Source organism: Canis lupus (genome assembly GCF_048164855.1).
Source record: "Canis lupus baileyi chromosome 16 unlocalized genomic scaffold, mCanLup2.hap1 SUPER_16_unloc_1, whole genome shotgun sequence".
NCBI lineage: Eukaryota > Metazoa > Chordata > Mammalia > Carnivora > Canidae > Canis > Canis lupus.
Genome location: NW_027326424.1, coordinates 1,207,599 through 1,222,017, shown reverse-complemented (window position 1 = coordinate 1,222,017; position 14,419 = coordinate 1,207,599). Strand labels below are relative to the sequence as shown.

The following is a 14,419-nucleotide window of genomic DNA, read 5'->3' as shown; positions in this document are numbered from 1 at the left end:
TCAATAGGTCCAGCTTGTGGCAGGACAATGGGGTCCCAGTGGAGATTGAGTAGTTCCCTCTCATCTAGAGGTACAAAGTAACTCACCATTCCCAGTGGGAAGTCTCAATGCAAATTCCAGGACACAATGCCTTTCGCAGGTATGATGGGACTTGGTGTTCTCGGCAGCATGCATATTGATCCATGGTGAGGAGGAATCAGTGGTGGTTTCTTGCAACTTCCATACATTCTTAGTATTGAGTATATTAGCAGGGGTCCCCATTCTGGAATACGGGGCAGATATCTTACTCTTGTAGCAGACATAGAAAAATAGAAGAGGGGCACCTGGGTGGCTCAGTCATTTAAGTGTCTGCCTTTGGCTCAGATCATGATCCTGGGGTCCTGGGATAGAGCCTTGCATCAGGCTCCCTGCTCAGCAGGGAGTCTGTTTTTCCCTTTCCCTTTGCCTCTCCCCACCCCCCACTTGTGTTTTTTTCTCTCTCTCTCAAATGAATGGGTGAAAAAAATCTTAAAAAAAAAAAAGAAAAATAGATGGTATTTAAGTCTAGCTGTGCATTAGGAAGGCATTCCCTTCCCTTTTGCATTTTCCCTAGAGACGTGAAATTGAGATTTGCATGGCTTCCAAATATAACCTCTGTTAGACTACTATTTTCTTGAAGGACTAGAATTTCTGAGTCCCAACTATGAGTAAGAAGTTCAATTTTGTATGATTTATATGTCTTGGAATGGACTGCTTATAAAATAACTTCTAATCTTCGAGACATACGGAGCCTCCATGAGTGACAACTGTCAAAGTACAAATGTTTTCCAAAACTCAGAACTGTGACTTACATTCAGTAAACACATATCAAATATTTTATTCAACTTATTAATTAATGAGGAATCCAGTAAGATGTTACAAGTAGTTCCAATGAGAATTTGACCCACAGAAATGTATATTCTCAAATAAACAAAAATAATTTACATTGCAGCGAACAGGAAACATTTACATTCAAAGTTCAAAGTTGTGATATAGCCAAATTCAATGGCAAATCAGTGAAAACTACTCACCTATTTCCAAGGCCTGGGTGGTTTTCCCTGACATGGAAATTCTTAACAATTAAAGTAGAGGAAGAAATCATAGGAAGAAACAAAATGAAAACAAAAAACATGGCTATACAACAGCTATACAATGTTGTAGGGCAGGAAAATAAATATAATGAAAAAGCTTTATTTAAAATATTGGCTTTAAACTATTGTGTTCTGCAAATTTTTTTTGAAGATGCTATTTATTTATTCATGAGAGACACACAGAGAGAGAAGCAGAGACATAGGCAGAAGGGGGAGTGGGCTCCCTGTGAGGAGCCCAATGCAGGACTCGATCCCAGGACCTGAGCTAGAGGCAGATGCTCAACCACTGAGCCACCCAGATGCCCCATGGTCTGCAATATTAAGTTGTTATTGCTGTTGTTATTTTTTAAATCTGAGAGTCTTCTTCACCTAAGTAATGGGTAGCATCCTGTTCTGATTTATCTTTTTCTTCCTTCTTGCTCAAACCCAGACTAGACATTCTCAAGATGTAAAGCTTCTCCCCCAGGCAGGTCCAAATAAAGAGGTTAGAATGGCTGTGAAAAGCTTCTGTTGTAGTTGGTGTTAAAAAAGAAAAAAGAAAAGAAAAGAAAAAAAGAAAAAGAAAAGAAAAGAAAAAAGAAAAGGAAAAAAAGAAAAGAAAAGGAAAGGAAAAGAAAAGAAAGAAAAGAAAAGAAAAAAGAAAGAAAAGAAAAGAAAAGAAAAAAAGAAAAGAAAAGAAAAGAAAAGAAAAGAAAAGAAAAGAAAAAGAAAAGACATCTAGAAATTTCAAGGAAATTCAGCTGCCTAAGTTCTTTAAGCATAGTGGAAAGCTTGGTTTCTGGTCATCAGAGTACAATGAAAATCCAAGTGACCAAGAGAATTGCTGAGACTCTCGGCCATTTGAACATGTGTAAACCTTCAATTTACTGAAAAGGACTCCAATCATGCATCTGAAGACCTCACTTTATACATTGTCAAAATGTCAGAATGATTTCAGATGAAAGATTTCTATTTTCCTCCTAGTGTATAGCAGCAATGGCCACGATAGCCAAACTGTGGAAGGAGCCTCGGTGTCCAACGAAAGATGAATGGATAAAGAAGATGTGGTTTATGTATACAATGGAATATTACTCAGCTATTAGAAATGACAAATACCCACCATTTGCTTCAACGTGGATGGAACTGGAGGGTATTATGCTGAGTGAAGTAAGCCAGTCGGAGAAGGACAAACATTATATGTTCTCATTCATTTGGGGAATATAAATAATAGTGAAAGGGAATATAAGGGAAGGGGGAAGAAATGTGTGGGAAATATCAGAAAGGGAGACAGAACGTAAAGACTGCTAACTCTGGGAAACGAACTAGGGGTGGTGGAAGGGGAGGAGGGCGGGGGGTGGGAGTGAATGGGTGACGGGCACTGGGGGTTATTCTGTATGTTAGTAAATTGAACACCAATAAAAAATAAATTAAAAAAAATAAAAATAAAAAAAATAAAACAAAATTAAAGACTTTTTGTCCCCTTTCTCATTTCAACCCGATAAAGTTTAAGGCTTGGAAAGCAATTGCATTTATGCTTTGCCATGTTTGGCTGAAAGTTTAAACTTGAAATAGAGTTGAGATTGATAGCACTTATAGTCTGCCACAGTGTAATTGTTATCCAGGTTCTGGAAGCCAAACACAATCTGAGAATGGCACTTGTATCGTGTTTTTTAAAAGCTTGATTCTGTTTCCTCTCATTCACACGAGTCCTGTGCATAAACCCATCTAGAAAGTTTATCCACAACATTTAATGTATAATTCACAGCTTATCCTTCCTTTTAACTGCTTGGGTGGTTAAAAGTAAGGTTGATTTGTTTCTTTCTACATTAGAAATGTACCTTTCAAAGAGGATTTTGTCTCAAAAAAAAAAAAAAAAAGGATTTTGTCTCATTTGACATGGTGATGTATGCAGCTTATTTTGTTTGGAATTAGCAGCTTTTCTCCAGTGGACTAAGATGACCTTTATCTTGCCATTCAGAAGAGATTATTAAATGAAGCCAACATTGGCTGGCTAAAATTCCACAAAATCATGAAATAAAGGTATACCACCTAAAGTCATGGGATAATCACCAAGATATTTTTAAAAAGAGAAAAAGAAAAAGAATCTTTCACTGTGGTTGCTTCTACAGAGGATGAGAGACTGAAGCAAATGGTCAGGAAGGAGGTGAGAGAGAAGGGAGACATCCTTCGTTTTTTGCAAGCCCTCACTTGGATACAGATTGCTTCTATACAACACTAGTAAAAATGAGGTGAATAATAGCTACATAAAAATAAAGATCATGGCACTTCTATTAAATTAAGAATACTTTGGGACACCTGTGTTGACTTAGTTGGTGAAGCGTCTAACTCTCAATTTTGGCTCAGGTCATGAAGTCAAGGGGGGTGAGATCCAGCCCCACAATGGACCCCACAGTGGGCTTGGAGCCTGCTTAATATTCTCTCTCTCCCTCTCCCCCTGCTCCTTTTACCCTCAAAAAAAACCTTAAGAACATTTTGAAATAAATAAATTTAAAAATGAAGCTAAGCAAATTTTGTAGATTTATATCAATTGTCACGGTAAAGTTGTCATAATATTTGAGTGAGAAATTCAAGGTAAAAATAGAGGTATGTATGTTATAATAATCCAACTATATAAAAACAAAAAGCATATGCATTTACATTTCTCTGTGCACTTTTATGCAAAATAGGGATCAAATTATAATCAATGATGTCTCTTCTATTTCTTTATCTGGTTCTTTGAATCTTTGTTTTCATTCTGCTGCATGATAATGTAAGAGGTTACTACTGCTCCTCTTTCCAAACCTAAAATTTTTTTTATTTTTTATTTATTTTTTTTTACTTTTTTTTTCAAACCTAAAATTTTTAAGCTTTATTTTTTAGTAGATGAAACTTTCCTTCCAATTAAAAGCTTTGGCAGGCGTGATGGGTTAAGCAGTGTCCCCTCGAGATGTATGTCTGCTCAGAACTTCAGAATGTAACCTCGTTTGAAAACAGGGTCTTGGCAGGTGTGATTAGGTTCAGATGACTTGTACTTGATTAGAACTGGTCCTCAATCCAGTGACTAATGTTTTTAGAAGAAGAAGAGAGGATACAGAGAGAAAGAAGACCATGTGAAGATATAGGCAGAGAACGGAGGGATATAGCTACACACCAAGGAATGCCAAGAATTCCCAGGAGCTACCATAAGCTAGGAAAAGGCAAGGAGGATTCCTTTCTAGAGCCATGGACTGCCTACACCTTGATTTCAGACCTCTAGACGCTGGAAGTTGAGTGAATAAACTGCTGTTGTTTTAAATCACCATGTTTATGGTTCTTTGTCTTGGCCGTGCTAGGAAACTAATACAGAAATGCGACCATCATCATATCATCATCTCGACAAGAGAGGAGTTTCTCTGGACTTTAGAGTTGGTCTGCTAAGCCATGGGTAACTCCAAAGAACCCTCATGATTCCCCAGGGAACCACTGCCCAGGAACAAGTGGGAACAGTGCCATTGGGGTATCATTCTTTGCTTTCAGCACATCAGGTACTACTTTTCCTAAACCTTAACCAAATACTTTAAAGGAAAAATATTCTATTTTTACTTACAAAAGTAGAGTGCTATGTATGTTTCTCAAACCATATTTTGCTAAACAATGGTTCCAGAAGATTTTAATAGGAGGATGAAAATGGAAAGGGAAAAATTTCAGGATCCCAAAACTTTGAAAATATTTCATGATAAGTACTTCTTTTGTAGAATTTTTAAAAAAATATTGTATTTATTTATTTGGGAGAGAAAGATAAAGCATGGGTGGGGTGGTGGGGGGAGAGCAGTGGGAAAGGGAGAGGCAGACTGCCCACTGAGCCTGGGCTTCATCCCAGGACCCTAAGATCATAACCTCAGCTGAAGGCAGACACTTAACTGACTGAGCCACCCAGGCGCCCCTCTTGGAGATTCTTAAGCACATTGAGATTCTGAAAGATCCTGAGGAAAAACCAATTTATCTCTGGTTAACATAAATTCCACACTTTTAGAAAAACATGGAATGGAATTTGGGTAAGCCCTGGAAGAATGGAAATTCAGTTGGCCCCAAGAAGACTACATCGTAGCCTGGCCACCTATTGCCATGAAACGTGGATGTACACACCACCTCCATTTTCTTCTCCTAAGACCAGAAATATTACCTGCCCTGTCAATGCCACAGGGTTGTTAGAATAGTCAGCTTGCTATTGTTACATTTTTCTACTTTATGTCTCTATCCCTTACACTACCTCATACCTGGGATGTTGATCATACCCATATTACCTATCTAAGAAAGCAGATACAAAATAACCAACATATGTAAAAGCATCTTGGAATATAAAATAAAATTTTGTATAGGTAGAAGATTGAATTTGCTACTTGATTTACTTGATTTTTCTAATTTATTGATGCTATGTTAGGAAGTTAAGAACTTTTTCACTATTCCCATCCCCTATAAACTGGATGCCACTTCTGAGGTTAGCACTTGCATCTTGCCAGTTATGTTTATAGAATTAGGGACACTGATAGCATTTTGTTTGTTTGTCAGCCATCCTCCAAAGCATAGGAAAAGGGCATTATTTTCACTGTACCTCCATTCATGTGTCTCCATATTTCTTTTGCACTCTGTACTTCTGTATGTACTCTGTATGAGGGTGTGTTACAGATTATTTCAGACTAGGGATAACAGCTACATGCATATTAACTTCAATGGAAAATGAAATATACATTTATATGTAACACTGGAAGTATTTGTTTTGCTGTGTCACACTGTCTAGCAAAAGGGATCATTATACGAAGGGTCTGCAATTGGCCCATAGAGAGACTCTTCATCACATCTTCAACTGAATATTAACAAAGGGCTATCTTTTTCAGAAAATATAGGACTCCTAACAAGTAATTGAAACAAAGTGAATATTATTAAGGGTTTGACATACCAACAAAGTCTCAAATAGATTAAATACACGCGCATTTATAATTGTGCATTTATAACGGATTTAAGACGACGCATTGTCTAATTGTATTTGTTGCTTAACAGATTCTTTCCAAGTCAAAGATAAGTCCCTACTTTTGAAAATATGAAGATGTTAGCTAAAATCTACACACACATGCAGACACTATGTGCGTATTTTTAAAAGACTAAACGATGTGGTTCAAAAGATTTTTACACTTGAAAGACGGGATCAATTGCCTACATAATTCTAATTTTCCCGTTAATTTTCAATTCTGTGGTTTACTTTTGTTCATTTGGAAGTAAACTTTTAACAACAACAAAAAAAATGCATGAGTATGTACCGCAGTTCTATATGGATCAAACAGACTTTTACACACACAAAAACAACAGTATCCAGCTTCTAAGGTTCTTTTTCATAATATATGCAGAGAATGACTTATTACTTGTCACTTAAAAAAACATACATTTCCTCTCCTGTTGGGCATTTCGTGAAACCATCTCGGTAACATACTGCATGTCCATATGTAGACAATGTGTAAAATAGACCTTGGATATTTTGCCATGGTTTGTAGTATATGCATTGGTGTTCGCTGCCAACTTTCCATTCTTTTTACCAAAGAAGTTGCCTAAATTGTTAATGCAGAATATTTTAAACATAGAATGTCATCCAAACCTATTTTTCCCTAATATACTTTTTTAAAGGGGAAAAGGTCAGAATATTCCAATCAATTGACGTACTAGATCTAATTTATGCACCGAAGCTCTCAAAACTGTGCGTCATCTGACCATTTTCCATTTGTTGCTAATGAGATTAGTGATAGATTTCTTACTGAATTTATAATCCAAATTACAAGTAAAGAGAGAAACAGATTATGGAAGACCAGTAGCTGTTGCAGTATTTTGTTTGTGAAGGGCCAGTTATGGACACCTGGAAATGGAATTGGAAAGACTCTCCAGGAAAACAGAGACAAATCATTAACCCTTTCCATCTTGTAAGAATAAAGAGTAACTTGAGACTGGTAACCTAGAACTATTTTAAGGAATATGGACTGCTTTTTGAGGACATAGCTAGTGCCATCTTTCCAGAGTAGAATATTGGCCTTGCAGAAATGATGGGCAAAATGCTAAAACGGATTTTCACCACTCGCTGCTATTCCAAATGAGATGCTACGTTTCCAAAGAGTCTTCCATGGAAAGAAAAAGTAAGTTAGTGAAAATAAGAATTTCCATGTGTCTATGAAAGAACAACATGTTCTTGCCAGTAGGACTGGTAAAAGTCCCCCTCCTCAAAAATATTAAATAAAATAAAAGGATAACAACAACACTTTTTAAAAAGAGGAAAAATTTTTGAAAATATGTTTAAAAGGAAAACAACCGACACCGAACCCCCTGAAAACTGGAATACCAGGCTTAGTTCTGTTTGAAAAATCTAAACGAATCCAGGCCCTTTTTTCAGATGCATTTAAGGTTTTGTGTTTGTTGATCTGGTTTTTGTTTGTTTGTTTTGTTTTGTTTCCATTTGTATCTGTTGCTTACAATACAATAAACATTGACAAACTTTGAAAACCACCCCTACTTTTCACACAAATGGAGTATGCCACCATTTTAACATCAAAGAGTATCAGTGCTGCCCAGTCTAAGAATCCAAGGAACATTGATTCAAACATTTCTCCTTCTGCAACCTATTCCTGTTGGTCATTTATCACTGTGAATAGAAGGGAGGAGTATCTAATGACATGTCAGCAGAAAGGCATGAATTATATAATTCCATCTTCTTTTACTCGGTTTTTAATAGGTTGGTAGCTTCTATTAGGTACCTGGGTAACATCAGAAGAGGAGTTTTCTGTAGATTTCTTGTTTTCCCTCCTCTGTAACCTACAGAGGGTGGGACTGGTTGGCCTCAGTGGTCCTCTCCAGCTTTAGTTTTTGATCTAAGATGCTGTCTTAGAGATGAGGATCAACTCTGTAATGAAGCTGGGGTAAGTTCTCGCTTCTTTACACCACATCTACTCAGTTCTAATTCCAGAATTGTGTTCCTTTCTAAAGATTTCAGAGATAGACTCTTTAAAGGTGACATAGCTAGGAGCTAAGGGAATCAAGAAAGGAATGAGATTATGAAGGTTGAATTCCTGTTTCGGCTATCCATACCCTTGGTAAATTACTGCATTTCTCGGAATCTCCACTGTAGGGGTGGGAGTGATCATCTCATAAAGCTAGGCTCAGGAATAATGTGTTAACATATGCAAAGTACTTACAGAAATGCCTGGTGGGAAAGTAAGTGCTCTATAAGTGTTTGCTATTATTATCGTCCCCTCTTAATTAAACAACTCAAGGTAGTTGCTGATGGTAAACATTTGTATTTAATACTGTTCCTAACGTACTAATCAATTTATTAGAACTTAACATTTACTCAAAAGTTAAAAATAAAACACTGGTAATGAGATTATCATAATTTGCAAATGATAGAGTTGTCTATTTTGAAAACCCAAGAGGCACAAATCTTCAACGATCATAAACACTAACACATTTTTTAAAAGTTATCATAGCTTTTCTGCAGAATAATAATAAATATTATTATTTGGAAAAATAATGGGAACAAAATCTCACTCACAATGGGAGCAAGGTATAAAATAGGAATAAATGTAACAAATTTCAATTTAACAAATGAAAAAATATCTACTGAGGAACAAGACAGAACACAATGAAAAAAGATAGAAAGGCATACTCTGATTATAGATTGGAAAACAGTTCTCTATATTTTAATATACATCAGTCATACCACTAAATAACCCTATCTATTTAAGATATGTGAATTTTATTATATATAAATTATGCCTTCATAAAAAATTCTCCTCATCTGTTTTCAAATTGATAGAATAATTCTGAAATTCACCTATGAAAATAAATATTTGAAAAAATACAACAGAGGAATAAATTGAGATGCATTATCCTATTAAATAAGAAACTGCAAGGCAGCCTTAGTGGCGTAGTGGTTTAGCGCCGCCTTCAGCCCAGGGCGTGATCCTGGAGAGCCCGGATCGAGTCGCACGTCGGGCTCCCTGCGTGGAGCCTGCTTCTCCCTCTACCTGTGTCTCTGCCTTGCTCTCTCTGTATTTCTCATGAATAAATAAATAAGATATTTTAAAAAAATAAATAAATAAGAAACTACTGTACATTTGGAACCCAAAGGGATATTCGATTTAATGGTAAAGAATGGGTAGTTCATTAATAGATCCAACATTGTAGCCAGCCTCCAAGATAGCCCCCAGATACTTCTTGTCTCCTGATATTCATTCATGTCCTTATTCTTCCCTTCAAACATTGAATAGTGCTGACCTACCCTACAATAGGATATTGTAGAAATAAATATACTTGGCTTTTGATGTTAGGCTATGAAAGGCAGTGTGCCTTTTGTCTTATTCCCTTTTGCATCACCTGCTTTGGGAGAAGTCAACTACTATGTTCTGAGGGTATACAAGAAACCCCAAAGGAAAAGTCCATATTACAAAGAACTGAGGCTTCTTGAAACAGTCAGAAGCTACTTACAAGGAATTTGTATGAACCTTCTTGGAAGTAAATCTTCCAACCTCAGTTCAAGCCTGGAGATGATGATAGCTCTGGTAACATGTTGACTGTAACCTCTGTAAACCTCTTTAAAGACTCCAAGCCAGAATCACTCAGGTTAGCTGCACTCAAATTCTTGAACAATAGAAACTCTGGGACAGCAAAGATTTATCATTGTTTTGAGCCATTAAGTTTTGAAGTAATTTATTATAAAGTAATAGGTAACTAATACACCCAGATATATAAGGATAAATAATCATATGGCTTGCACTTTCATGTGAATGGAGAGGCTATCCAATAATCATATCTTATTAAAAACGAATATACATAACACAGATGTGAATCTTGAGAAGAAATATGAAACCATCAAAGTATTTAAAAATAACATATTAGGATGCATAACCCTGGATTTGAGGACTTTATTATAAGCATTACATTGAAAACAAATCTCAAGGGATCCCTGGGTGGCGCAGCGGTTTGGCGCCTGCCTTTGGCCCAGGGCGCGATCCTGGAGACCCGGGATCGAATCCCACGTCGGGCTCCCGGTGCATGGAGCCTGCTTCTCTCTCTGCCTCTCTCTCTCTCTCTCTCTCTCTCTCTCTCTGTGACTATCATAAATAAATAAAAATTAAAAAAAAAAAAAAAAAAAAGAAAACAAATCTCAAAAAGAATCATATTAATAGATTTATAATCATAAAATGTAAACTATTTTGCATTAAATAGTACACAAGCAAAATGAGAAAAGAAACATGTATCTGGCAGAAAGGTTATTCATATACATAAACACAAATTCAAAATTTAAAAAAAATTAACTTATAATGTAACATTAGATGAAAAAGGTATACATCTGGGCAGCCCTGGTGGCTCAGCTGTTTAGTGCCGCCTTCAGCCCGGGGCGTGATCCTGGAGTCCTGGGATCGAGTCCCACGTCAGGCTCCCTGCATGGAGCCTGCTTCTCTCTCTGCCTGTGTCTCTGCCTCTCTCTCTGTGTGTCTCTCATGGATAAATAATAAAATCTTAAAAAAACAAAAAAAAAAAAAAAAAGAAAAGAAAAAGGTATACATCAAACCAACTGGGGTTTATACCAAGAATAAGTGGATGATTTGCATTAGAAAATATATTTTTGTTTGTTTATTTTTTGTTTGTTTATTTTGTTTTATTTTTTCTTTTAGAAAATACATTTTTTTTTAAAATTATGATCTCAAACTAGGAATAGAAGCCCAATGTGGGACTTGATCCCAGGATCCTGTGATTGTGACCTCAGCCAAAGGCGCATACTTAACCTACTGAGCCACCCAGGTGCTCCAGCTTTTATTTTATTTTTTATTTATTTTTTTAAAAGATTTTCTTTTTTTTTTTTAATTTTTGTTTATTTATAATAGTCACAGAGAGAGAGAGAGAGAGAAGCAGAGACACAGGCTGAGGGAAAAGCAGGCTCCATGCACTGGAAGCCCAACGTGGGATTCGATCCCGGGTCTCCAGGATCACGCCCTGGGCCAAAGGCAGGCACCAAACCACTGCGCCACCCAGGGATCCCCGGCGCTCCAGCTTTTAGTAGCTGAATTTTTAAAAGTACAGGACAGTTACAGACTCATGTGAAAAAATTCTAAGATCACTTTCGGATCCAAAGTTAGGTATTCCTTTAAAACATTAATCTCCTCTTAGCATTCAACATCTAATTTTCTCAAGGATTTAGGAAAATGATTGTCCAAGGATGGACAGAAAGGTTTTAGTTCTCATCCATCTTTATAGTTCTTGGAATGATTATTCTCTCCAAATAATGGTCACCTATGTTTTGAGACTACTGTTTACATATGACAAACTTATCGTGTTCTCTTTTCCTAACACCAATTGTTGAAGCTAGCATATCATTTCATTTTATAAGTTGGGTGTCGTTAGCTAGTCCTGCAAAGAACTTCCTGAATCACAGTAATAACATGATTCATGCCAGAGAGAGTGTATTTTATGGATGTGTTGGGAAATTTTAAAGTTTGAAAAATCAATGATTGTTGAAATGAAGAGCCGTGTTGATAAAAATGCTGGCATGACTTGTGTTTGTTTTTCTAAAAAGCTCTGGTAGTCACAGATCACAAATTAAAATATCATACTATCTTTTAAAATGCTAAATGAAAGAAGCCTGATGCATTTTTGAAAGTAATTCTGGAAGTGTAAGTACCTTTTAAAAATAAATTTAAACACATTTTACTTCTTGGGACTATTTCTCATGTCATCTAAAATAGACAATGAAAATTGGACTCCCCTCAGGCCAATAAATAAAATAAAATCTTTTAGGATTCTTTAGCTTTTGAATGGGATGGATTAAAATGGAACTATCTGGGTAAGACATAAAAGTCAAAATTTGGTTAATATATGTTCAGATTTTTTTTTTTTTTCACTTTAATCAGGCTTGATGTTTCCTGCTTCCAGGACAAGCATCCAAACTCTAAAATTCCAGGGAGAGACTATTTAGCAGAATGTCTGGCCTCTTCCGTAAATGAAAAGACAGGTAATATTCATAAAAGAACACTTCTATGAAATTTCCATCATCGAGTTCCAGCTAAAGCAGCTTAGATGAGTGTCTATTAGTCTGCATTTTCCCCCATGGTGGTAAGTGAGAATGGGGTGGCCCCTGGAACTATTCAGGACAAATAGTTTTCCTCTCCTCTCCATTAGCTGCCAGTTCTTTCCTTCCATCAGGATTCCATCAACATATTTTCAACAAAACATGACGTTAAAGGCGTGATTGTGATTCCCCTCATTCTGGTCTATAATCTCATTCGACTTTCCTCAACACAGTACTCTGAGGTTTGTTTTTATTCATTTGAACATTTGTGACAATGTGTCCTAAAAATTGTCCTGGGCATTTTTCTTTCCAAGCCTTAAACCTTATCAGGTTGAAATGAAAAGGGATCAAAAAGTCTTTAATTTTGTTTTATATGCACTAGGAGGAAAATAGATGGTTTCACTGGTAAGAACAGATGCTTCACTGTTTTCTGACTATCGAGGCAACTCTTTGTTTTGTGTTCTAAATAGTAAAGGTAGAAAAAAATCCTTACATATATCAGGCTAATATTTATTTTAAAGGAAAGTGCTGTTTTGGGGAATGATGCCTGTTTACATCAGTCGGAGATGGTATTAGTACAGGCACTGTGTGTTTCTCAAACACGAGATACACTCTTGTCTAGGGGTACAAAGGCTTCATCATAAAACCTTGGTTAGAACTGGACAATTGCACAGCTTTGCTTTTGTCTGACTCCATTCTAATCTGTTGACTTTTAAAATTGAATGAGAGACATTGTTTCCTGAGAAGAGGGCATGAAAGCCTCAGAACACAATGAGGAGATAGCATGACTCACCTTGGAGTACCTGCCTTCCAGGTGCTCGCTGCCTGATTATTCTTATTCCAGGTGAAGAGTTCAACTGGTAGGGGCCCTGATTCCTAAAAGTAATAATAGATGAAGTTCAGAGAAAGAAAATCCTACAAAGGAAAGGATAAGTGAGTTAGGAAAAGAAAAAAAAAAAAGAAAGAAAAAGAAATGGAAATTGAAAGAATAAAATGAATAAGGAAAGTTTACATTCAAACTAGAGAATTGTGCAGTGCCCATTAAAAAGAGGATAGTAAGATAACCCAAGGAGTGGATTGGTTATTTTGATTGTATCTTCTAAAACTCTTAGGCAGAGAGTTATTTTTGAAGATAATAATCCAAATCTCACAGGACCATTACTCTGGGGGCGGGGGTGGGGTGAGGTGCTTTGGCATTTCATTAAGCTTAAAATACTGTTGTGAATCGAATTTGGGGAGATGAAATGGAAGCTTAAAGGAGAAAGCCAGGCCTTAGTCAAGCATGTGAAACAGGTGATGTGTCTCTTCAGAACCCAGCTAGCAAATGCTGAAGATTTACTGCTGGTGGGTCCTCTCTTGGTCTGTCCTCCCTCTTCCCACTAAACTCCTAACCCAGTTTGGGGTCTGTTAGTTACATTGCCTAGTCTGAGTCCTCTTGCTGCCACCAGTGTTGAGGTGAGAGATACCCATTTCCTAAGGCATCCCATTTGTCCAACGGCATGTAAATCTTCAGACTTTATGCCGGTCAGTCTGTGCTTCCCAGTTGCAAACCACCCATAGGCAACACATCTCATGCATGGTACACATGCTGCTTCTTTCAGTGTTAGTATTTTGGATATAATATATAGTCTTTGAGGTTTAGATTTTCAAGGTAGGTATCTCAGACTCAGATAAAGTAAAGGAAGCTATCTACAGAAAGGAAATAAACTCAAGTGGTTGAAAGTAGGGTTTCCATAGCGAATGTTCCTGCATTGGTCTGCTTCACAACTTTGTGGCTGACAGATTTCAGCCAGGTTCCTTAACTTCATCTGTAAAATAGAAATAATTGCAGCTACTTCATGGACTATTGTGAGTCTACAATTGAGGTAATGATACAGATAAAATACCTGCTAGGGTTTCCAGCATGCGTTGAGCATTCACTCTGGCATGTAGTAAGCTACTAATATTTGTCTGTGGTGGCAGTGGTTACCATACTCCTGATGAGAAAGAGTGGTGCTGAGTGGAGAGACCTGTTGATAGGTTCATGGCAAGGAGGAAGATGAAACCACGCGTATCAGCAGCGCTCTGGCAGGGAACTGAAAACACAATTAATTCAAATGGTTAATTGGAGAGAGTTCAATGAAGGGAATATTTGCTGAGGTAGGGCAGGATTAACAGAATCATAAAGGGATGGCACCGTGCCCAGAACTACCTTCTGAGGCTCACCAGTCCAGACATAAATCCTCTAAACCTGGAAGAGAGAAGGAGAAAA

General features: G+C 37.0%; 1 long non-coding RNA gene across 4 annotated transcripts in view; it reads left to right on the top strand.

Moving 5' to 3' along the window:
- Nucleotides 1–12,324, top strand: part of LOC140629532 (uncharacterized) — a 40,221-nt gene extending 27,897 nt beyond the window's left edge. Inside the window, exon 4 of one of the 4 annotated variants that reach the window (XR_012027393.1) lies at nt 12,011–12,324. This is a non-coding gene — a long non-coding RNA (uncharacterized lncRNA). Of the gene's footprint in view, nt 1–7; nt 1,519–1,539; nt 1,650–4,162; nt 4,332–12,010 lie in introns of those variants that run through there. The other 3 variants (XR_012027391.1, XR_012027392.1, XR_012027394.1) reach the window with 3 other exon arrangements.
- Nucleotides 12,325–14,419: the final 2,095 nt, after the last annotated feature.